The sequence below is a fragment of the Acanthopagrus latus genome, chromosome 18 (genome assembly GCF_904848185.1).
Source record: "Acanthopagrus latus isolate v.2019 chromosome 18, fAcaLat1.1, whole genome shotgun sequence".
Classification (NCBI taxonomy): Eukaryota; Metazoa; Chordata; class Actinopteri; order Spariformes; family Sparidae; genus Acanthopagrus; species Acanthopagrus latus.
The window spans coordinates 4,332,199-4,355,509 of NC_051056.1; the positions used below are offsets into that span (position 1 = coordinate 4,332,199).

General features: G+C 39.7%; 1 protein-coding gene across 7 annotated transcripts in view; it reads right to left on the reverse strand.

Annotated features, from left to right (window-relative positions):
- The window catches only part of fat2 (FAT atypical cadherin 2), a 150,797-nt gene extending 128,273 nt beyond the window's left edge, over positions 1 to 22,524 (reverse strand). For 4 of the 7 annotated variants that reach the window (XM_037076687.1, XM_037076691.1, XM_037076690.1 and 1 more), the window contains exons 1-2: positions 22,040 to 22,524; positions 21,231 to 21,271 (exon numbers count right to left, since the gene is read on the reverse strand). The gene's annotated coding sequence lies outside the window, so the exon portion shown is untranslated. The remainder of the gene's footprint in view (positions 1 to 21,230; positions 21,272 to 22,039) is intronic. The other 3 variants (XM_037076689.1, XM_037076686.1, XM_037076688.1) reach the window with 2 other exon arrangements.
- Between the last annotated feature and the right edge of the window lie 787 nt (positions 22,525 to 23,311).

Sequence of the window (23,311 nt, forward strand, 5' to 3'; positions counted from 1 at the left end):
CAAAATTAAATTTGTGTTAAAACATGTTAAAAAACAAATATTACAATATGTGCAGCGCAAATGCATGAAATGTGAAATTCTGGACTTCCATAAAAATCAATGAAAACTGTGTAGTTTCTGCAGCTGTAGAAGGTACAATAGAACTGACTGAAGCTTTCAGTTTTCAGAAATTCTTTGCAGCCCACTCTTCTCCCAAATCAAAAGCTGTCTCCCTATGTTTCTTGCTCTAATAAAGACCTGTATTAAAGTCAAAATGAATCTTTTGATGGAAGAAAAGGAAATATCTCAAATTGCACTGTCCATTATGAATAATGCCTACCTCATCCACACTCTCTTTTCTCTAGTCTGCTCCTGTCATGAGGTCATGAACAGGAAAAAAAAATCAATTTCACCTCTGTTATATCCTTGCATGTGGCTTCCATTCATCCAAGAGTCATAAGAATTGTTTGATTTTTTGTCATTTAGGTGCTGTGACCTCTGACCATTAAGAGAAACATTATTTGGTGATAACATGATAAGTCACCTCAGAGGAATGTGAAATGCAACAAGTCTTTTGTGAAAGTCCTAACATAAGATTCGGCACTTTGGCAGAACTGTCTAAGAATAGATCAACTGAAGATTATCATTTTTGGCTTTAAAATCCTATAGGCATTATCCAAGCTTGTAAAATGTTCTTTGAAAGTAATACTAAAGTGTTGAAAAGAGTCCAAAGTATTATTTTTTGACTTGACAGGGTGTCAGGTAGAACAGATGGGCAAACAGCTTGACATGAAGAACTAATACCAAAATACTAATGTTTGCCCCAACCCCTTGGCCTTCAGAAAAGAGATACATCAGTTAGTGGTTCAAATCTCCCCCTATGAAATGGGTCAACCCTTCAAGACCCAGTTCTCATCAGTGGCCATTAAGTGAACAGATGCAACCACACATGTCCAATAGGGAGTCTCCAGCTGTATTACTTCTGCGTTACTGAGATAATCCTGGTATTATCACAATGCCATTTGTTATTTATCTGATGGAGATAGAAAAGCATGGACACTCACATTTTGTTCACAATTTCCGCTGTAAATCAGCTCATCAAATAAAAAAGAACTCTACGTTCTACTCTACTCTAACTTGGCCAGTAGCAGTGCTGACCTGCAGCCTATCCTGTCAATCTGCACTGATATCAGAGGAGCAGTACCAAGTGCAGCAACTTCACTGCAGGACTGTCCAGTGATCAGGTGCAATCAAAGGATAGGGGATACAACACTGATGTATTTCAAAGTGTGGTTTTCAAATGTCATGCAGAATTTGGCAATAACATGTATCGCTAGCTAGGTAGCTACAGAAACTTCAGAAAACAAACTAGTAGCGAATGTTTTATGTCTGAAATTAGGAAAATAACCATAATACAATAAGAGGAAATAACAGGGGACTTAGTCCAAGTTTATAGTGGCTCAACTTTGATAGCATTGCACGCCATGACATCGCCAGGAAATACATTGTTTTTTAATCAACAAAAAAACTTTACAGTTATGCATGCAGTCCATGCATACTCCTAAAACATTCTGGCCATTTAAATGTTCAATATCAATTATCCCTGTTTTTACTTATGGTAATTGCATGGCAACATAAAGTACAGAGTATATGCAGAATACACAGTGTTGCATGCATTAGCTGAGCTCTTTAAGACTGCAATTTAACTGCTCCACTTGTGTTATTAATGTCTGGCATTACATTATGGAAGGAGAAGACAAAATGGCATGCCAGCTTAGAAAAGATACAAGCAAGTAGTCAGTCTGAACCTTTTGTAACCTTCTCAGTCTTCAACACCCAAGTCAAAAGCTTTAACTTGATATTACTGCTTTACAGATTGATTTAAAATTCCATTATAATGTGGAATTTCACATTAGAGTGTTGTAATTCTGTATTGTAACATGCAGTCCCTAATTACAATCTTTCCCAAAAGAGAAGAATCAGCTTTTCTCAGTGAAATGAGTCTCATTGTTCTTTGTTGACGGTCTGTGCAGAAAAGTCAAGACAAGTTGGTTCTGATCCCAAGAGCTCAGAGACAATATCGATGCTAAGTATTTTGGCAACAAGGGTTTGCGGGCATGATGGGTTTGTTCAAACCTGTTAAGTTATGGGAGCTGTCTGTCTGACATGAGGAAAGGTAGTGATTTAGCACATGTTCCCTTGATCTCCTCTCAGTCTACTTCCTCATGTTTCTATCCATCTGTATCCATACAAATCTCTCCTTTTTTCTGTTAGTTTTTTTGTTTTGTTTTTCTTTTCACTCAGCTGCCTCTCCACTTAGTCCATCTCCTTTCCCCAACTACTGTTACAATAAATTCTCCTTTCTATTTCATCTACTCCTGAGTCTTTATGGAGGGTAGAATCTGGAAAGTACATGTTCTCCCTCTCCCAGCATTCCTTCGTTACTGATGCTCAAAGGAGTAAAACACAGTATTTAGAAAAACCTGTCAGCAACATTATGTTTTTAGGGACAGTGTCTCCGTTACTCCAGATAGTCCACAACAAGCAACAGTTTTAATTTAAAATTAATTTTGCAAGAAATCTGGGGCAGAGATCTGTAAAGTCCCTCTTCTAAAAGAATTGTGGATGGTGTTTTCCTTAATACCTTAAGTTACATTGTATATTTTATGATCAATGGATATCCGGTTCTCAATATACCTGACAAGAACAAACTTGCTAGTGGAGCCCAGCAGACGAAACAATGCACTTTTCATTTTGTAGAAGTATTTATACAGGATCAGGACATAAAAGTTAAAAATTTGATTTGATTTGAGCTCCTTGTTACTGATAATCATAATGTTTTCCTTTTTTTCAGTTTATTCTCTTGCAAGAATGGAAAAACTTTGGAAACAATATTTACAGTCCTGGATCAAAATTATCAAGCTGATAACCATAAAGTTTTAATATGAAATTGATGTGAAAAGATCAACTAGATAGAAGATGGATCACTCCATTGTTGTTGTTGGTACATCACAAACTCAAGTTTAAGTTTGGCCTGTCTTTAAGTTACTCACAGAATTAACACTAATTAGTGAAAATTGATATGACGTTGGGCCACTGTCGTTTGCCATATTAACACCCAGGATAACAGGTTACTGATCTTGAACCACATGATCACCACTACATGACCCACTCTGCTACTCAATATGCATGTTGCTATGCTCATGTTACCATTGCAGCAAGCTAAAAGTAGCAATAAGGGAAGGCACAAGCCCTTCTTACACAGGGAATGCAAAGACCATCCTAATGCCACCTTTGTTTTGTCCAAAACAACACTGGAATGACATCACATCAGTGTGATTTTGGATGGCGTGCCAGCGTTTTAAAAAGCAAAACATAAATGACATATTACAAAACAGTAGCCATTTTTAGACAGGGCAGCAAGCCAACAATCTGCCCGTCCTTTTGGCGGCTTGGTCGGCGGATTTAGACAGAGGGCGGCAAATCGGGGGTCTGTTTTGGTCCGCCGATTTGCCGCCTCGAAGGGTACACATGTGTCCGCCTTGCCTGCTATCTAAATCTGAGGCGTCAATGTGCCGGTCCCTGCGTGAGATGGGCAGAGGTGTCGATGACCTGCACTGTTGTGTGACCCACAGCCGGGGAGTTTTAAAACTAACAAACAGCTGATCACAGCAGTCAGTCCATCACTTCTTCCATGGACGTCAAGATAAGCAACTGGACAGCCGCTGAGATCCAGGAGATGCTAGCCTCTCCTCGGTCTCTGTAGGTGTTTAGTTGTGTCCGCTTGCAGGAAGCTAGGAACGGTCACTACTTTTAATTTAAAAGCCCCACACTAAGAACCCAGTTCATAACTCCAATGGGGTGCAATGTAAAGCTCTTATTTTCAAGAAAAATTTGTTGTCACTGCTCACTGTCCGACTTTGTTCTTCACATCACATCACCTGTTTACGCCTACCTTGGAGGCGGCTTTTGGAAAAGGAGGAATATTACGCCTCCATTTTAGAAAGACAGGGTGGCACATTGTCGCCCTTACCTTGGAGCAAATGTGCCACCTTTTCTATCTGAAAAGGGCTACTGATATGTCTGGTGTGGTTTTTTTTGACCATTTCTGTTGATCTTTCCATTGCTTAGAGGGTAAGGAGCTTCCAAACCTCCTTGTCCATCAAACTTAGACTTTTGGTTGCTGTTCCTCTTCTATGAGATAGCTGCTACTAGCTGCTTTGGAAATTATTAAGTGTGCCACGTACATAACAGTTATCAAAACACCCCATCCATGTCCAATTCTGCTGGCTCACCATTTTATTCACTCTTTACATTGATTCAGCTCTGTTATGACACAAAACAATGAGACACTTCGAACAGGCTGTGTAAAAGGGACTATACAAAATTTGGGAGCATTTCAGAGATTATTTGTAGAGGGGAGGTCAAAAGCATAATCAAAGCCTAATGCTTATTTTAGCTGTGAGACAACATCACAGTCCACAACAACGTTGATAACATAAAAATGGTTGCAGTACAACACAGGTTGGGAGCTCATGTAAAAGCTGGCACACACTACATGTGCACTCTCTGCAGGTGACATTTTCAATAGATCAAGTGATCTCATTTCCGTAATGTCAGTCAGCTCCTCATGTGCTCCCAAAACACGTGGTCCCCACTGTGTGCTGTCTACATTTTCCGCACTTAAAAAACAATTTTATCCCTCCCGTTTTTTTCTGTGGGATTTAGTTTGGTGAAAATGGCTTTCTTTCTCTCTACAAAACAGGAACAACAATCATGTTTTATCCTTTGGAGGAGTGCTTTAGAGATACGTAGTGAAAGAATGTGTCCAGCCTTTTATTGTTTTGTTGAGACACAAGCTTTCAAAGAGGACAGACTTCACAAATGTCTCAGGTAAGCAGTCTTTTCAAGGTTCAGTCTTCAAACAAGTCTTACTTGTACTAAATGATGACTGGCAAATTATAAAAATTTTAATTACAGACCAAAAAGGCCTCAGGATCATGCAAGCCTCACCTTTTTAAATTACTTTTAATTCAACACTATCACCCACTTCATTGGTCTCACCCCTCCACATCAACACACATTTTTCACCTTCAAGGCACACGCTCCCAGGTTGGGGTGTGGTCAGAGGACTACGTTCACACTCGATCATGTAGCAGCTCCCCCCACCTTACCGCCACACCTCTTACTTTCCCTGCATCAAAGCTTTTTGTCTCTGATATGGTGAAATCAGGGAAACCCCGATGGGATAATGCCTCCTCTCACCATGTTCCAGTGCTTGAAAGTTACACTGATTGGCCCAAATCAGCAAACTCACAATTTTAGACGCATTTACATTTGTTTTACTTGTTTAAAATATGTGTCATTTTTCAAAGTCATTATATATGCATTTTGTTGTGTTTGTCAGTTTCAGTCTATTCCCTCCTTGGTTTTCATTTTCAGTGCAGTTTACTCCACAAGATTTTTTTAGCATGTTGGGCTTTGTTCCTCTCAACAACATTTTTGTCTTGAGTCTAATTCAAAAACTGTGCTTTTAGAAACATGTACAATCGTGTATTATTTTCTGATCAGAAGACAAATAAAATAATGCACAAGTCCTAAACTGTGTACATGTTTATCTCCCTCCATCTAAATCCCTCAATCTTGTTTTTAATCTTCCTCAGTATTGTCTTATTTACCTTGGGAGGAGTTTTACTGCATACTGGGGTCTGTACAGTTAAACCAGGATCCCTACTTTCCAGACCCTTTGTAGTAGTTGCATTGGAAATTATAATTCACTCAGGATAAAAGTAAACTTTAACTAATAATCCCATTGCTGTAGGCAACAATATAGCTGGCAGTGTGATTGGAGGATTTTAATCCAATGCTTTCTCTCACCTGGAGGATACCACAGTTCCAGGAAACACATAACAGTGAGATCACAGTAATGTTCAAATGAAACAGGGATGTTTGTAGTGTCATCAACAATCTCTCATCAATTTCATATGACAAACTTTTTAGAAAGGGATTGATGCTTTGATCCTCCTGACAGGAACTCACTTGTTTAAACTCACACATGATTGTTAATCCCACCCAGGAGAAAGGTGTCAAAGAAATAAAAAAGTTTCAGTGTGAAGTGAGTCCTAATCATGCCTAGTCTGGCTCAAGTAACAGCAACTCTCCTGCCTAGAGAGCAGTGTGAAAGATTAATTTAAAGCTGTCAGCTACAGCAAACCAGGAGATTAATGTTTATTATGTTGTTCTAAAAGGTTAATGTGTGTCTTAGTCAATTTGAATTACATCCTGCAACTTTTTGAATTTGAGTACCTACTGCGCTGCTTTGTATTTTTCACTTTTTCCCACCCTTGCTGTTCGACGACATGAGGGAAGCCAACAGAGCCAAACAGAGCCAGCCAAGTAGGTCAAAAGTGCAGCCTATTATCCATTTTAAATTCCAAACACAATCTAAATCATATCTTATGACATTTTATATACATAATTTATTGGAATAAAGACAAACCTTCAGCACACTATACTGAATATGTTTTATTTAAATGAGCATCTGACAGGGATATTCATCACATTTGGTCTGATGAGCAGAATAACTCGAATACGGCCTTCCAAAGACTGCGAACTACAACATAGAAAACAAACCTGTGGGAGACAGGAAATCAGGCACAACAGGTATATTTGTTACCAGCCAGCCTGTTGCCACTTGAGTACTTCAATCTGACAGTCTGCTGATGAGTGGTTCTCTGATTGGTCAGCTTTGTTTGTCTTTAAGCAGTCATTGTGATTGGTGGGATCTGTTTACCCAAACTGACCTGCTGTTAACATCTGTCATCTGTCTATCACATGCTTGACTACTGCAAGTTATCTGTCAATCTGCCAGTGTCGAAAGACGAGAAGGAGTGTGTGTGGAAGGGAGGAAGGGCAAGAAAGAGAAGCACAGGAAGAAGAAGAGCATAATATTTGAGGGTGGGAAGAATAAAGAGGTCGAAGAAAAGAAGAGAGGGAATGCAAGAGAGAATGGAGAGGGAGTTTAAGATGAAAGGGTGATAGGACACTTAAGTAAAATAAATAACGTGGAAAATGGATGGAGGATGTCCAATTATATGTAAGCTTGTGAGAATAGGAGCCTGCTATGTATTACTGATTTATTACCTCAGTAAATAGTTTCCTAATAAGTTTATAATCATAATCACTAGTTTTTCAAGTCATCTTCAATACGGAACAATGTTCATTTAGTAACTTATTGTTCCATTTAGATTAAACTGAATGGTAAAGCTGGGAATGTCTTGAGGTGCAGCTACCTTGTAATTGACAAGTTGCTACCTCTATGTGTCCTCAGGTTCCCAATCAGATCAAATCAGGATCTTCCCCCCAGCTCCACCCTCATCCCAACATGGTCACGTCTGGCCTCTAATAACCAAGATGGCGATGGCCATAATGCAAAACTTGAGACAGTACTGTGGGTTTACCGTTGACCCTGATCTGTGATTTTAGAGTGGCCTTTTACTACCTGTCAGGTAGATCTGAGTGATGTGCTCACTAACATGAGTTTAAACTCATTTAAAGTCCCATTGGAAAATGGGAGGAAAAACAAAAGTGTTGTCTTGATAATTTGTTCAGTGTAGCTCTATATGTCTACTCTTAACTTCAATAAATCCTGATTAGAAGTTGTTTTTTATACTACTGTAGATGAAATGGAAACATTTCCCCCCATAGTTTCCCCCATTCCTCCTATAATTGGTGGATTTCTGAGTCTGGGTGAATGCAGGAGGTTACTCTATTAGGTGATTTATGGTCAGTAAGGGTATATATTTCAAAGTTAATGATTATGATGTCAAAGGATTTGTGATGTGAATATTTGTATCTTACTTAAACAGTAAATCTAGCAAAAACTGCTTGTCAGGAGAAGAGTGACCACCATCCATGTGCACCCCCACTCTCTCTTTGTTTTATGTCCCCCCTGCACACACACACACACACACACACACACACACACACACACACACACACACACACACACACACAGCATTCTTTTCCTTTCTCTGCCAATGCAAATCGCTATACCCCAACGCATACCCAAACCGACAAACCGAAACCGAAAACTAAAACAATAGTTATGCAGGATTTTAGAGCTGCTGCAAGATTCACTTAAACTGCAGACCAGTTTTTAAGGGTAAAAGGAACAACATTGTATAATTACTTTTCTAAAGTTACAGTAAGTTGCAAAAAACATACTAATACCCAATACTGCAGGTGTATTTGGTAAGATATAATGAATATTATCAAGTAAATATCACAACAGAGACTAGGTATAAAAGGACACAAGCTTAAACAGAAAAACATTAACATAATAACATAAGTCCCTATCACTGTGCAATTTAATTCAAAGTAAAGTTTTTTTTTCTAAATTACTGTAAACATGTTAATGATAAAATGAATAGATACAATGTAAAAAGTCCAGGTCATCAGTCTAATCACCCCTAACACAACCTCCTCCTCTTCTTTCTCCTCTAGTTCGCTGAATTTGAACAGTAATAAAAAACATTAATCTGAAGAGTTATGTCGATAGTTTAAATGCAGATCATGACCCAACCTTCACTCCTACAGGCCCTGTCAAAACAACTGCATGACAAATGCAGACTCAGGACCAGCTCATTTCAGCTTGTTGTGTATCACCGCGAACAGCAGGAGAGGACTCAATCTTACATTAATGAACATTTTAGAAAGTCTTTTCTGGTCTTTTCTGACCTTTTGTTTCTTACAAATCAAACAAATCACGGTTTTAAGCATTTATCTCTAAAATGAATTAAAACAACAAAAACTTGAATTCAGCTAGTTGATGCAACCCAGAATGCCTCAGCAGTTCAGCAAGTACCAGGAGAACAAAAACTTTACTGCTGCTTCAATAGAATCAGAATCAGACTGAGATTCAGAAATTCCTTTATCAGTCCCATAAACGCAGAAATGTGTGTGTCACAGCAGCCAAAGGACAGTTTAATATAACAATAAACAATAATAATAGTACTAGTGCTGGGCGGTATACCGGTTCACACCGAATACCGGTGTATATTTTCGTTATGATATGAATTTTTAATATACCCCCATACCGGTGTATTTGACACAACATTAGGAACGCTAAGCTGCGCCGCGCGACACTATTTCAGACCGGACCCTTTTCAATGTTTCAATGCTTCTAAACAGGCATGGTGCAACTGCGAGGTGTGCTGAGGGTAAACAGTACTGTTCTGGTGTTATGTTACGGTGACATTGCAGTAAATGACTTTATCAACGGATGTCAAGATGAGCAACTGGAATGCCGCAGAGATCCAGGAGATGCTAACTCTCCTCGGTCTCTGTAGTTGTCGGCTTGTTAGCTGCTAATGCTTGCTACTTTCAAGTTAAAAGCCCCCGCTAGGAACCCCGTTCTAAACTCCAGTGGGGTGCAATGTAGAGCTCTTATTTTAAAGACAAATTCGACCTGCTTCCTGTTAGCTGTCTGTTGCTTGAGGCAGCTAATGCGAGGCGCTCCGCTGCACGCTTCCTTTCATAGCGGGGGTTTGACATCGGCATGTGTTTGACTGAGGAGGCGAGAATATGGGCCACGGGTCTATAATTAAGTAAATCTATCAAGTGTCGCCACATTTCTTCTGATGCCTATGTTGTACGTCACTGTTCACGCCTAACTTCGTGCTTCACGTCACATCACATGTTTATGCCTACCACAGTGGAGGCTTTTTGGGAAAGAAGGAATATTAAACCTCCTGTTTAGTTAGACAGGGCGGCAGAGTGCAGCCTTTACCTTGCAGCAAATGTGCCGCCTTTTCTATCTAAAAGGGGCCAGTAATTCCTCTCTCAACCAGTAGAAATGCTGTGAACACCTGATTATGCATGGAAAAAAAATAAAAAATACCATCATATACCGTGAAACCGAAAAATACCGTGATATACATTTTTGGTCATACCGCTCAACACTAAATAGTACAAAATAAACAATATAATAAATAAGTAAAGAGAAGAAGAGCTAGAGCAGAAATAGAAATAGAACAATTTATAAATAATATGTACAAATATATACAGTAATTATAAACAGTGTAGGCAGTGTATTGTTTTTAAAAGAGTATGAAAATTACCTAGTTAGTGCAAACCAAGAAATGATTTATGTATCGAGTCTGTATTGCACAGTGCACAGTGAGGTCTTCATGAGTTTCACTGACACAGAGGGCCCTCAGTCACACCTTTAGATTCCACACGTACACAGTATGCTAACATGCAAGACATCGTAGAAAGGAAAAACACAGTGTAGGGCTATGAGGCAAATTTAGGACAGTCAAGGGTCTGTGAGCTCAAGGACATACATCAATATCAGGAGGAACAGTGTCGAAGGATATGTAAAGAACAGGAAGTCACTGAATTAATGTTTGAAAGTACATCAGGACATTCAACGCGCAATTTTCTTCATATTTCATATGATAGAACATCTTCATCGCCATCTATAAGCTTGTCATGTATGATTGATCACATAGTGCTGCTACAGCGGATCTTTTTTATGTAGTCATTAGAGGTTCATTAGCAGGTATGTGTTGAAACTCACAGTTCACCTCATTTCATTTCTGTGTATCTGCATTTTCAAGATAGGATGAAAAAAATAATCGGCATTTGTTTATGATAAAAAAACAAAGTCTGAATAAAAGTCGGATTCTCAAGTGACCTGAATCATATAGCTCACTTTTCAATTCCTCACTATTTCTATGCCACTTTACTCTTTTCATGTAAATATATTCTGAGCAACCATGATTCGTAAATCCTGAAAATCCAATATTATCAGAAAGAAGTCCTTCTTTTTAATTCATTCATTGCTCAAATACAACCATAGATACAGATATGAAGAGATCTTACCCTGTACAAACTCTACAATGCAACTTTGTTCATCACCGTCCCAAAAAATCTATTTAAACCAACCCAAAGTCAATATAACACTTTCACATAGTGTTGATGCTGTGAACACAATCCCTGCATTCAACACAACGGAATGCATTTCTTTACAGATGGATAGACTGCTTCGCTGCTGTGTCTCGGCTAGCTCACCTCCTGCCAACGGAAGTTGCCCTCTATGAATTTATCCTCAAGCCCAGACAATGGATGTTCCTTAATGAAACACTTTTGTATTCAACTTAAAATGCCATCAGTGCCTCTTCTCAGCCTCTCTCTCCCACACACAAACACATACACAAATTGAGAGACAGATAAAGTTTACGAGTAAAAGAGTAAAATGAACTAAAATTGAAAAGACTGTCAGCTTTTCCTGGTTAGAAGGAACTTAAAAAAAAAAAAAAAAACACACACCCACACACACACACACAAGCACACACACACATGCACACACTAGAAAGAAGGGTAGCTGAGAAAGATGCGAGTGACCCGTATGAGTTCAGGAATGGAACTTTACGTTTCTGCCAAGGAGAGATACTGAACGTTGCGTTCACTGGCATTTGAAAGAGATGTAACGGTTGATAACAGTGTGTAGATGTGAAAATTACACAGCAGTCTGTGGATTTCAAACACCAATGGCCCTTTGTCTTAGCACAGGAGCGGGGCCGTCAGCATGAGGGAATGGTGGAAGGAAGATTTGCTGTCAGACTCTCAAAGGCCTGCTGCTTTCTAGCAACTCACAACCTGCTGACGGAGCACAAACTGAGACAATAAAGGGGAGAGATGCAAAAACAGGAAGACAGTGGGCGTGTGTGTAGTGACTTACACAGCACCATGACTGAGGAAACCACAAGTATCTGAGTAACTGAGAACCAGTAAATAAAACTGACTGCAGATGTTGGGTTAAACTCTCCCACTGTCTTACATATTTCTCCTGCAGCGACAGTGGAGGGCACTAAAACACTGCAGCCATTGTGCCAATACAGGCAAATATGAATAATGCAGTTCCACAGCTTAATACAGTTACAAGTCAAGCATGAACAAACCATCTACAGGGAATTAAACTGAACTCAACCTGCTGTAAACAAGCCTCTACTCAAAGCTACTCCCTGGTCCACATAGACTTAACCTGAGTGCTGCTCCTTGAGCATGATAAAATTAATCAAGGGAGAATGTCATTAGGTTTTGTGTCTTTCTCTTGGACAGACAATTTTACATTGCCATCTTAATTTGTCATAAACCTGCATGCAAGTTCATGGACGAGGAGATGTTTTAAAGTTTTAATCACTTTATGTCTTTTGCCGTCTTCCTTCTTCACTTCTCACTCTCTCCTCACAGTTACCTAGTCTTTCTGGTTTGAGCATTGTTGGAAACATTTGGGGTAATGCAAGTACAAGATAATGCAACAAAGATCTAGTCATTTTCAGACAATTTACACAGAATTGGTCCATATATCTTGAAACTAACAACTGCTGTCTTGATTAATTAATTAAATGAATTGCCCTTGGTGCGTCTAGGTTTGTCCGACCGCCCGTCAAAAACTAAAGGCTAAGACAAACAAAAGAATAATCACATTTAAGACGTGTGAACCGGTAAATTTCAGACATTTTATAGATATGAAATGTGAAGATTAAATTGCTGCAGACTCATTTTCTGCAGCTAGACCCATTTTTCCAGCATTCTGAATTAGATTTGGTTAAACATGTGTAGTACACAAACAGTACCTGAGCAATAAGAAAAGAAAGACAGGAGGGCAGACTGTCAACTGCTCTCTCGTATCACCACCAAAGAAAGAAGTCAAATGTAAAATGTACAAAACAGAGCAGCACTGGCATAGAGCCCCCATACAGCTTGTTTCAGCAACACAATATCAGCAGGGCATCGACTGAAGATGCAGTCTATGATACGACCAGTCTGAGTAGACACTGGTTTTCTGGAATGAAAACAAATACTGCAGTGTAATGAAGGTAATTCAAGAGACAACTGATGATAAAACAGTAAAAAAAAAATAATAATAATAATTTAAAAAAACCTGCAACACTACAAACTCTCCGCTGAAAAAGCCGATGAGAGAACCTTGAAACAATTTTCAAGGCAAAGAGGAAGCATTTTACCCTTCAGCAGAGATTTGTTGGACTTGAATGATAACTTCCTCTTTATTATCAGAACTGCCCGATAAATTGAATTTTCATCATCATCACGACTGAACATGTGCGATAAACACATTGCAAAAGACTGCCTGACACGCAATTAATAAGGAAAATAAATTTGTTTACATGTGCCATGCATGCACCTTGAGTATGCCAACATTTAGCCTATCAGACGGAGCCCTGAATACAAGGGCCAATCAGATGAAGCCCCAGCTAGCCGTTAGCTTCCCTGACAAAATTAATCAGCATCAGTTTGGTGGTGATTGCCAGGTTATGATGGCTGAGGGAGGAGAGAGAAGGATGAAAATGTGGTCGACGAAGACCTTGTGGTGAAAAGAAACATCACTGAGTGTGTGCTGATTGTGTGAGTGTGTATGTATGTATCCAGGAAATAGTAGGACAAACAAGTGTGCACACTTTATCACGCTACTAAACAGTTAAGGGAATGAATGAATTACGGGCTGTTTTTAAATCCGACGTGAACGGGTCAGAGAACCGTGTTGGGCAGGTGTGTGTGTGTGTGTGTGTGTGTGTGTGTGTGTGTGTGTGTGTGTGTGTGTGTGTGTGTGCGCGCGTGTCGAAGAGCTGTATGTCAGGTGTGTGTGTGCGTGTGCTGCAGCGACACCACGGAGCAATATGCATTGTGTGTGTGTGCATATGCACTCTCCACAATTAGTGATGGAGCTGCTATATGGAATTATTTTGGATTCAGGAGAGACGATGTATTACAAACACAGGTACCACCTGCAATACAACCATAAAGACCTACACGAACAATTCAAAACTAACGTTAGCCAATCATTAACTGTATAGTTAATAATATGCAAACTTCAATATTTGTTTATTTATCACAAGTTATATCATCATCGCAACACTGAACAGTGTTATCGCACATCGCAGATTTTACTCATATCACACAGAACACACCACTCTCTTTAAATTGTGTTTAAATTTACGTGTTTCATTTCCACATCGATTTACAAAAGATCACACAGTAGTTGTCACCATTCATTCACCCACATGACTGCAAGAGGAAAAGGAGGAAGGCTGAGTCTTTCAGCACTACAACAACACAAAGGAGAGAATGGCCTGCCTCTGCTCACTCTGTACAAACTCTAGCTGTGCACCTAAGCTGTGCACCTTACCTGGGAATTATCACAAACACCGATGGTTCTGATTCAAATCTATAAACTTAAAATCCTTTCTATGATAGAAATGAAAGGTTAATTTGAGAATATGACTCGTGGTAGATGTGAAGCAATCAGCTAGAGAGAAGTGTTAGCTGGAGTTACCAGAACTACAAGTGAAAAACATCTGTTGTACGGTAATGTTATGAAGTGATGCTTCATTTCCCTCGAAACAATCATTGTCAGAGCACAGCACTGTGAGTGCTTACAGTGTGGAACCTGACTGTCATTAAGCCAAGCAGCTTTGCAACACTCAAGGCTGAGGCTGGCAAAACACAGTTCAGTAGAAAAAGGATTGGATTTTCATCTTTTTTTCAGCTCCTGCTTTTAAGCACTCAGCCCACAAAGGTGTGTCCTCCAGGGAACCAAAGAGCCAAGACCAAGATCACACAGACTCCCAAAGAGAGGACCCAGCCTCTGAAAACCACTTGTAAAGTCAAACATTTCTTAACCAAGTTCTTCATCCTTTTATACCCAAAAAGTGGTCCTTGGGTTAAACTCAGTATCAATAATAAGAGATTCACTATCTGTCAGTTCTGTGTTGAAAATACATGACAAACATCCGGCAGACAGGGGAAACATATTAGTGTAGAAAGCATCTGTACTGCCTTGTGATTGACAACATGCCGAGGCTGCTAACAGCAGTAAACAGTCAAGTGAATTTCTGATTTTCCCTATTTACACCTGTCAGGGGTGCTTTACTGTTGTGTAGTGTTGTGAGCAATTTACCTGTGACCGAAAACCACCTGAAGGCAAACATTCAGGAAATACCACAGAGTATTTCCTGACTTTATGAGTTAAGGACTCAAAACCTGAAAGCATCACTTGCTTCACCATCCAATTACTGACCAGGTAAAAATCTCTCAAAATAAGCTCACAATGAAAAGTCTCCAGTGTAATTCTATCAAAACCAATTAAGTGAGAGCACAAAGAAGCAATGTTTTTAACACCTGTACAATGTGCAGTACTGGGTTGTCTAAAACAGACGCTGACAACTCTGAGAGGAAGGTGGTACCTTTAGTTGTCAATCCAAAACAGTGGTCTTATATTTGATTATCCTCTTATACACGCACCAACAGCTGAGGTAGAGCTTCAACCACCAAAGTCAGGCTGCATCAAAATTTGACGTCATAAGAAATTGATGACAAAATTCTCCACATCGTGGCTGCTTTTTTTGATGTATTGAGTCAATGGTCATTTATAATTGATGCAATTATGACTACGCTGATTGCTGATGCCCCAGCCCCAAAAATTGTGTAATCATGTGCCAGTTTGGCAGACTTGCCCAATCCTGACTCAAGATAGTGTTAGCAGCAGGCAAATAATGGCTATAAGTTAAGAGAAATATGATGAATATTTTAAATTTCCATCTCGGGAGTAAACTGAAATTAGCTTGAATTCCAGAGGGAAAAAAAGGGGTCAACAGACAAAGCACATATATACTCTGGTATCTCACACAGCAGTTCACCAACTTGTCACTCTCGCTAGTGCAAAAAAAAAAAAACAGCTAGCTGCACTGTTTCAGCGATGTGAGGCTAAAAAAAATGCACTCAGGCTAAATTCAGCAATGTCCAAGGATGCAGTAATATATTGGTAATAAAAAATAATAAATCTTTTGTGCAATTCCTTAAGCAACGAGTCTGCTAGCCACCAGGCTAATGTATAAGGCTTAACTGAATACCAGTGACTAGAAAAAGAACAACTGAACCCTTGCAATTGTTGTTAATACGAATTTTATACTTTTGTTAAATAAACTTTATGTGTGTTAATGCAGTCAGTTTTAAGTACACTTTACAATACTTTTTTGGTTAGAATTACTGAAAATTCTTTAGGTACTGTTTACATCCAAAGAATAGAAGGGTGGGAAATTGTGGGAAAGGGTGGGCAATTTTATTAACTGGACATATGATATCATCTCGTATTGATCATAGGCCCCGGAATTTAATCTAATCAAAATGTTATCTTAACACACTTCTAGGGCTGGGCAATAAATCGGTAAAATCGATTAATTCGAGTTTGTGGTTTAGGATGATTTAAAAGAATGAAAATCAATTTTCTCTTTAACCTGCCATGGGCGCCCGTAGTTCATAGTGGGCTCTGCCCTCCCCCCTGCATTGACTTTCCACAGAGAAACAAACACAACAACTTGGCAGCAAGCAAAGAGTCCGTTCTTTAAAAGGCACCATCTCCTCTTTCACAAACCACGGTCCAATTTATTTCACCACCTCAAACAGAGGCATGTATCACAGCGGGAGACTTGTTGTTCACTATGAGATGAACAGGACCGAGGCAGCCCACAAACATCCACTAAAAAGCAGCCAACGCTAGCGGAATCATTTAATCATTGTGTCCCGTCGAGAAGAAAGGGTCCCAGTGGACAGCTTTTATGGATGCAGTCACGTTGCATACCTCTAAAAATACTGTGCCCATATCCAGTGTAAAAGCCGGAGGTTCACTTGCAAACAAGTGACAAGTCAATGTTTAATGCTCACTGTTACATACTGAGGACCTATTCACTTGGCATGTTTTCTTCACAAAAATCAACATGTCTGCTTTTTCAGGCCACAGACAAGCCCACTCCTGGCTGATGGTGTCTACTGTGAGAAGATAAACATAACCATGAACAGTAGGTGAGCTGTTTAACCAGCTGATCCAGCTGATGCGCACATCTTTACAAGCTAAGCTTTATCTGTTACTGTCAGTCTCTAGTTAGTGTTTGATTTAGCTAACTACATAGCCATAAAGAAAAGCTACACGCTTGTATCTTGTAAGTTAGCCTTACACCCCGAAGTCCGATGGTGGAGATTTTGAATCAGGCCACTCGGGTTCTGTAACGTCCACACGCGGACTTAAATGCTAAGAGGAGGATGGCTGCAGTCCGCTCTTCTAGCAGTCAAACGCGGAGAAACTTTCTGGTATTAAATTAATTCCATGCATGGTCAGGTGCTTCATCAGATTAGTCATGTTGCCGGCCATAGCACTTTTTTCGCATATATTGCATCGCACACGATCTTGCTAAAATGGAGCCCTTTTTTGGTGGCGTTTTTTAACCAGTTTGAGAACACACAACTACATACAACACAGATACACCTGAACCCTGTCTGTGGGCATACCCACAAAACATCTCTGGTAACCACAAATGTAATTTTCCTGCATGCTACAATCACGTGTAACATTACAGCCAATCACCGGCAGCATTATCAGATCTTGATCACGTGATCAACCTCTTGGGGACCTAAACTTGGCACCGAAAGACGAGGCCTATTCTGATACTTGGTACTACCGAAGCATTTCGGTCGGTGCCATAAAGAACCCGAAGTTCAGTACCCAGCCCTACACACTTCAGTCAATTTCATATCACTGTCCAAATAATCATAAAATATCATAGTGACTAAGGGTGTCACAATTTCGATTTTATATCGAAATTAAGTCACAATCTTGAACTTTGAATCAAAAAAATGGAATCATCGATGCTGCCATGTCACGTCCAGGCGGCTTGCTGAGCGGAAAAAAAAACACACCTGTGTTGAAGTACTGCAAGTCAACCTCGTCAGCCTTCTCTAACTTAGCTAATAGCTAAGCCAGTAGCTGTTAGCTACAGCCAGCAAAACGATAGCATGGTGTTAGACCATTTCTGTTCAGCTCCAGTGAACCACTTTCACGTGTTAAGCTGGTCAGGAAATAATACCAGGAAGCTTTGCTGTATCTGGAGGAGCCGTCGCCTTTATTCACAGCCAAACTGCAGCCTATATTGTACACTTTATTGCTGTCGCTACTACTGCTACTCCTTTCGCTTCTCCTTCCTCTCCCATTCATTCACTGTCCGCACATACGCACGCTCCCTCACAATGGCAACTGCAGATGCAGGAGACCCATCGACAGAACTTAAACCCCCTCCTCTTTCACTGAAGTCGCAGGTGTGGACGTTTTTTGGATTTCCAATGAGTTATGCTGACAAAAAAGCCACAGTTTGCAAGCTCTGCAGAAACTAGATGGCAGGTTATTTTGTTTAAGTTTCCAATTGACTGAAGATATAAGTTATCGTTACATTATGTTATTAATAAATGTTTTAAATTTGACAATGTAGTGCGGTGCATTGCGAACAAAGGTCAGAAATTATGTTGCATAAAAGTCTAGTCTAAAAATGGCATAGCAACCTGTGCTTAAAAAAAAATGAATGTAAAAATCAAGAATTGAATCATAACCTTAGAATCGTAAATGTAATCAAATTGAGGATTTGGAGAATCGTGACAACCCCTAAGAGTGATGATACTGTGGATTTACAAGTGACCCAAAATCTTGTGAAGATGTCATCTAGTAGCTCACTTTGTAACGCTACCTCACATACCATGTATCAAGGCTGAATCCTTAACGAAGTGGCTTTGACTCAATACCAACCCAAGATCCCTTGCTGCATGTCAATCCCTTTCTTTCTTTCTTACCATAAATCAAGCAGAAATGTATATCTTTAAAAAATCAGGTTTTTTCCATGTCTACGTAATACTGCAATCACATAATCATTACACAAACTGACAGGCCTCAAATCTGACATCATGCAGTCTGACAAAGTTTGCAACCAAGATGTCAGTTGAACCAGTCTTTCACAGTGTGAGAGAGACAATTCATGTGTAAGATTACTGTCACACAGTGTGTTAGAGCCTCAACAATAACTGAATGTGTCACTATATTGTCAGTTCAGCCAAGACCATTGCAGCCTTAGTCTGAAACACAAGGCTACATTATCACATCTTGTTTGGAGGACTCACTGTGTACCTGCTGAGTTGATCTATGTCACCCATATGAACAATTCAGTTTAACTGAAAGCCTCTGATCTCTAGCACAGTGCCTTTTTCAGGAACCCTGAGAAACAACCTTGTTGTCAGTGTGACCTCCATCCTTCAGAGTTATTCCAAAGTGATTTCAAAGAGTTTTGAAAAGTGTTGGTGGGTGGCCTTGATTCTAAGTGAAACATTAAATCCTTCAGTGGAAGTTCACCCAAGATGTATTATGTTAAGTTGTAGAGTTCTATCCAAAGATTAACCGAAATGAGGATGCAGAGAGAAGAGACTTGACCCTCCCCTGGCTGTCAGTGCCTCGCTCTGCATGGTGACTTGTAAAACTGCTGACTAACAAAGCACTGATGCTGACACTGATTTTTCTAGTTCATTCAAGGACAAAATTATTATTATTTTTAATTACAGAACAGAAAACAGCGGCAAGAAATTTTAGTTTTTTTGATTCTGGCAAAAACAACATAAGCACAATCGCTTCCTGGCATGAACATATTTAGCTAGCTAGCGTGTTCATTTTTTTCAAATGACTGAACGAAAGCAACATATTTCTAATACTATTTCTTCTTCTAAAACAGAGCAGTTTCTATAATGCATGGTGAAGAGATACAGTATCCATTTGCAGCTATGTAAGATTAAAAACTGTGATAATAGTCAAACAATATAAATCGATTACTAGATTCAAGAAAACTAACAATCTGTCCTTGTTTTGGCATTCTTCTCTGATAAAACAAACAACATCTTGAATAGTGAGTTGTATAAAATATCCATTGTTCATATAAATCTCAATAGATCAATGAATAATTAAAATAATCCTTACAGCCCTGAATCTAACGTATCTCATGTCTGTGCTGTGACTAACATGCCATTCAGTCCCAGGTGGGAAGGTTGTCTAACATGTAGTCCATCGACCCTGAGGCTACAGCTCACTCTGTCAGTCAGGTTTCCAGTCAATCACAGCTTCCAGGCGTGGAAGTGGAACTATAAACCATGGGCTGTTTAAATGGCTGCCCCTGACACACACATGCACATACACCCCCAAGAATACCTATTCAGCAAATGAATGGTGGACTGGATTGATAGTCTGCGCGTGCAAAGCCTGTGGGCTGCCACACTGTGCAGCCATGCTGGGTAATGAAAATTCAATGAAGTGCTTGAATACTCTTTCAGTGTCCTGTCGAAAGTGATGGGGGATGCTGAAAGAAGACAGATTTTTGCATGATCTGGGGGACTCAGACGCGGGGGTCAGCAGAGGTGTGTGCGTGCATGCGTGTATGTGTGTTGGTGTACAGAGGGAGGTAATCCAGGCTTTTTTTTTTTTTTTAAATCATTTTCAGTGTTGGTTGCATAATTAACAAGGTAGAAATCAATACTGACAATATAGGACAATATTGTCCCCATCACACAGGAAGTAATTTCTCCCTGTGGCAATCAAACTTTACAACTCATCTTCCTCATCATCTTCCATTTAAGTTCTGTTTGTGTATTCTCTCAGTTTTTCTCTCTGGGTTATGGTCTCTCCATGGATTTCAATCACTATTTCTCTCTGACTTATGGGACATTATAGTGAATAATGTGCAATAATGGGACATTGTGAATAAATCATACAATCACCTGTACTTCAGCTTTGTTATTAGACATACTAAGGGTGCCACAAATGATTATCTCCACTGTTGTTTCTGTTGATTATTTTCTTGATCCATCAATCAATTGGTCTTTAAAGTGAGTAAAGAAAGACATTTTGATCAGTGTTTCCCAGAGCCCAAGCTGACCTCCTCAAATGTCGTGTTTTGTCCACAAACTCCAGTTTACTGTCCAGTTTACTGTTTACTTCAGTTTACTGTCACAGAGGATGAGAGAAACCAGAAAGTCTTCAAATTTAGGAAGCTGGAATCTAGAATTTTGACTTTTTTGCTTTAAACTCAATCTAACAATTTAATAGTTGGCAACTTACAGATAAATCATCGTCACTTTGGCACCTACAGTTCATAGCTATATTCCACATGTCATGTGGGATAATTAACTTGAACCTGTTTCTTTAATGTGATATTACCAAGATGAACTGTGGTCTCCTTTGTAACAGACAGCAAAAGCACACACACATGAACACACACAGCTGTTTTATTTCACTAGTCTTGCAGAGGACGTGAATCAATACTATATCACCATCTTGTGGTTAAAAAAAATATAACATCATTTCTTACCTGAATTTGACACAGTAGATGTTGCACATTTGTATAGAACACTGAGAAATTAAGAATATGATACAGTTATGAGAATACGATTGATATAGTTTGCTGATATTCATAAAGTTAATGAAATATGCCATTTGTCAAAATAAGATTACGGTATACCCAAAGAACCAGAGTCTATCAACCCCAATAATGATGCTGGGTTTTTATCATCAAAGACAAATCACGTGGATAGAATTGACTGACGCTGCAAGGCAGTAAAAATTAGGAGGGATTATGAAATGTGGACCAATGATCTGTGGTTGACACAACTGCCAATCCACCAAAAGACATGTTTTATGTAATTTGGCTGATTTTGGATGCAGGCAAACTGAATAGAAGAGAGAGTAGTTGCACATTCGTTCATGGGTGAAAATTGTTTAAATTCCCATTTAAATGAAAATATTGTAGACTACTGTGGGAAAATCAGAATAGAGAGTTGACATAGGTCTACTACTCGGTTTTACTGATGTCAGTGGAGCACACGGGTCTGCTTCTACCTGCATAACAATATTTTCCCTTTAGCTCTTCTCTGATGAGCCAACACATGTGAAAATGATCAATACAGTCAAGTCATGAAAGCAACAATCCTACATTTTCTGTCTCACAGAGACATAACTCAGCCAGCTGCTGAGATGTAACTGACAGGTTTGTAAACCAAGCTGACAAATAACACCATTGTTTGAGTGTCAGGTAACATATCTGCACGACTACGAGCAAGTCAAGAACAGCAACATAAATGAACTAGACACCTGAGCCAACAACACAAAATGAGTACTTACATCATTTCCCCATCAACAGCATGACAGAACCACAGTGCACCTGCCAAACAACAACACAGAAAAGCCAAGATTAAGAAATTAATTTAAAAAAACAAACAAACAAACAAACAAAACAAAAAAAACAAAAAACATCAAGACCACAATGTACCTAATGAACATAAGACGGTCTCAGCCAGCAGTCGCATTAGTATTACATGAGCAAATAGAACAAAGAAGCTAAGCAGAGCTAACAAACTCGACTTATGATTAGCATACTGACAAATATGAAATACTTAGCTTGTGACATGAAGTGAAGCAGCAGCATCCTCGGGGAGAGCAAACGGGTTTTAATTGTACAACCTTCCACTTAAAAAAGCGTTTGACATGATCAGCGCAAACACAATTCTTTAGATCTACAAAGCTTTTCTGGAGCTACATATTTAACTTTTAGTAAAGTTAGCTAGCTTATAAAAATGCTAGGTCAACTGTGGAAATGGCGGCAGGTGTTTAGCAAACAAACTGCGCAAGTTCGGCTGAGCTAAGAGTAAGCCCCGCCCACCCCCGGTTACCGTTGCCCCACCATTGCTATGATGATAGCGCTCATAATTCGTGGTAATGTTTTGGACAGCTGATCCTTTATAATGATTACAGATTCACCTAAATTATAAGGATTTGTTGAAAAAAACAGTTTCTGTTTGACAATTTCCCAATGAGTGACTGTTAATAGGGAGCAATAGCCTACACAGATCAGGAATTACATCATGACTGCCTGCCACCTAATATTGTGATGGTTCCCCTTGTACAACCAAAACAGCTCAGACCTGTCAAGACATTGGCTGTGTCCGAAATCACTCACTACTCCCTATATAGTGCACTGTGCCATTTTGTAGTGCTGTCCAAATGTCTAGCGGGAATTATTATACCCTATATAGTGGACTCCAAGTATCCCACAATGCATCACGAAAAAGTAGTATGGGAATTTTATAGTGGATCCTCTGGGTCCTGTATGTTGGGGGGTGGGGCCTCCATGAATCCGACCTGCTCCAGCACGTCTTACAGATGCTCGATCAGATTGGGATCTGGGGAATTTGGAGGCCCGGACGACACCTTGGGCCCTTTGTGTTCCTCAAGCTGTTCCTGAGCAGTGTTTGCAGTGTGTCAGGGCACATTGTCCTGCTGGGGGGCCACTGCCATCGGGTAGTGTTGTTGTGATAGGGGCGTTCACTTGGTCCACAAAAGTGTTTGGATGGGTGGTTCGTGTCACGTAGCAGCACCCAAAGTTTCCCAGCAGAA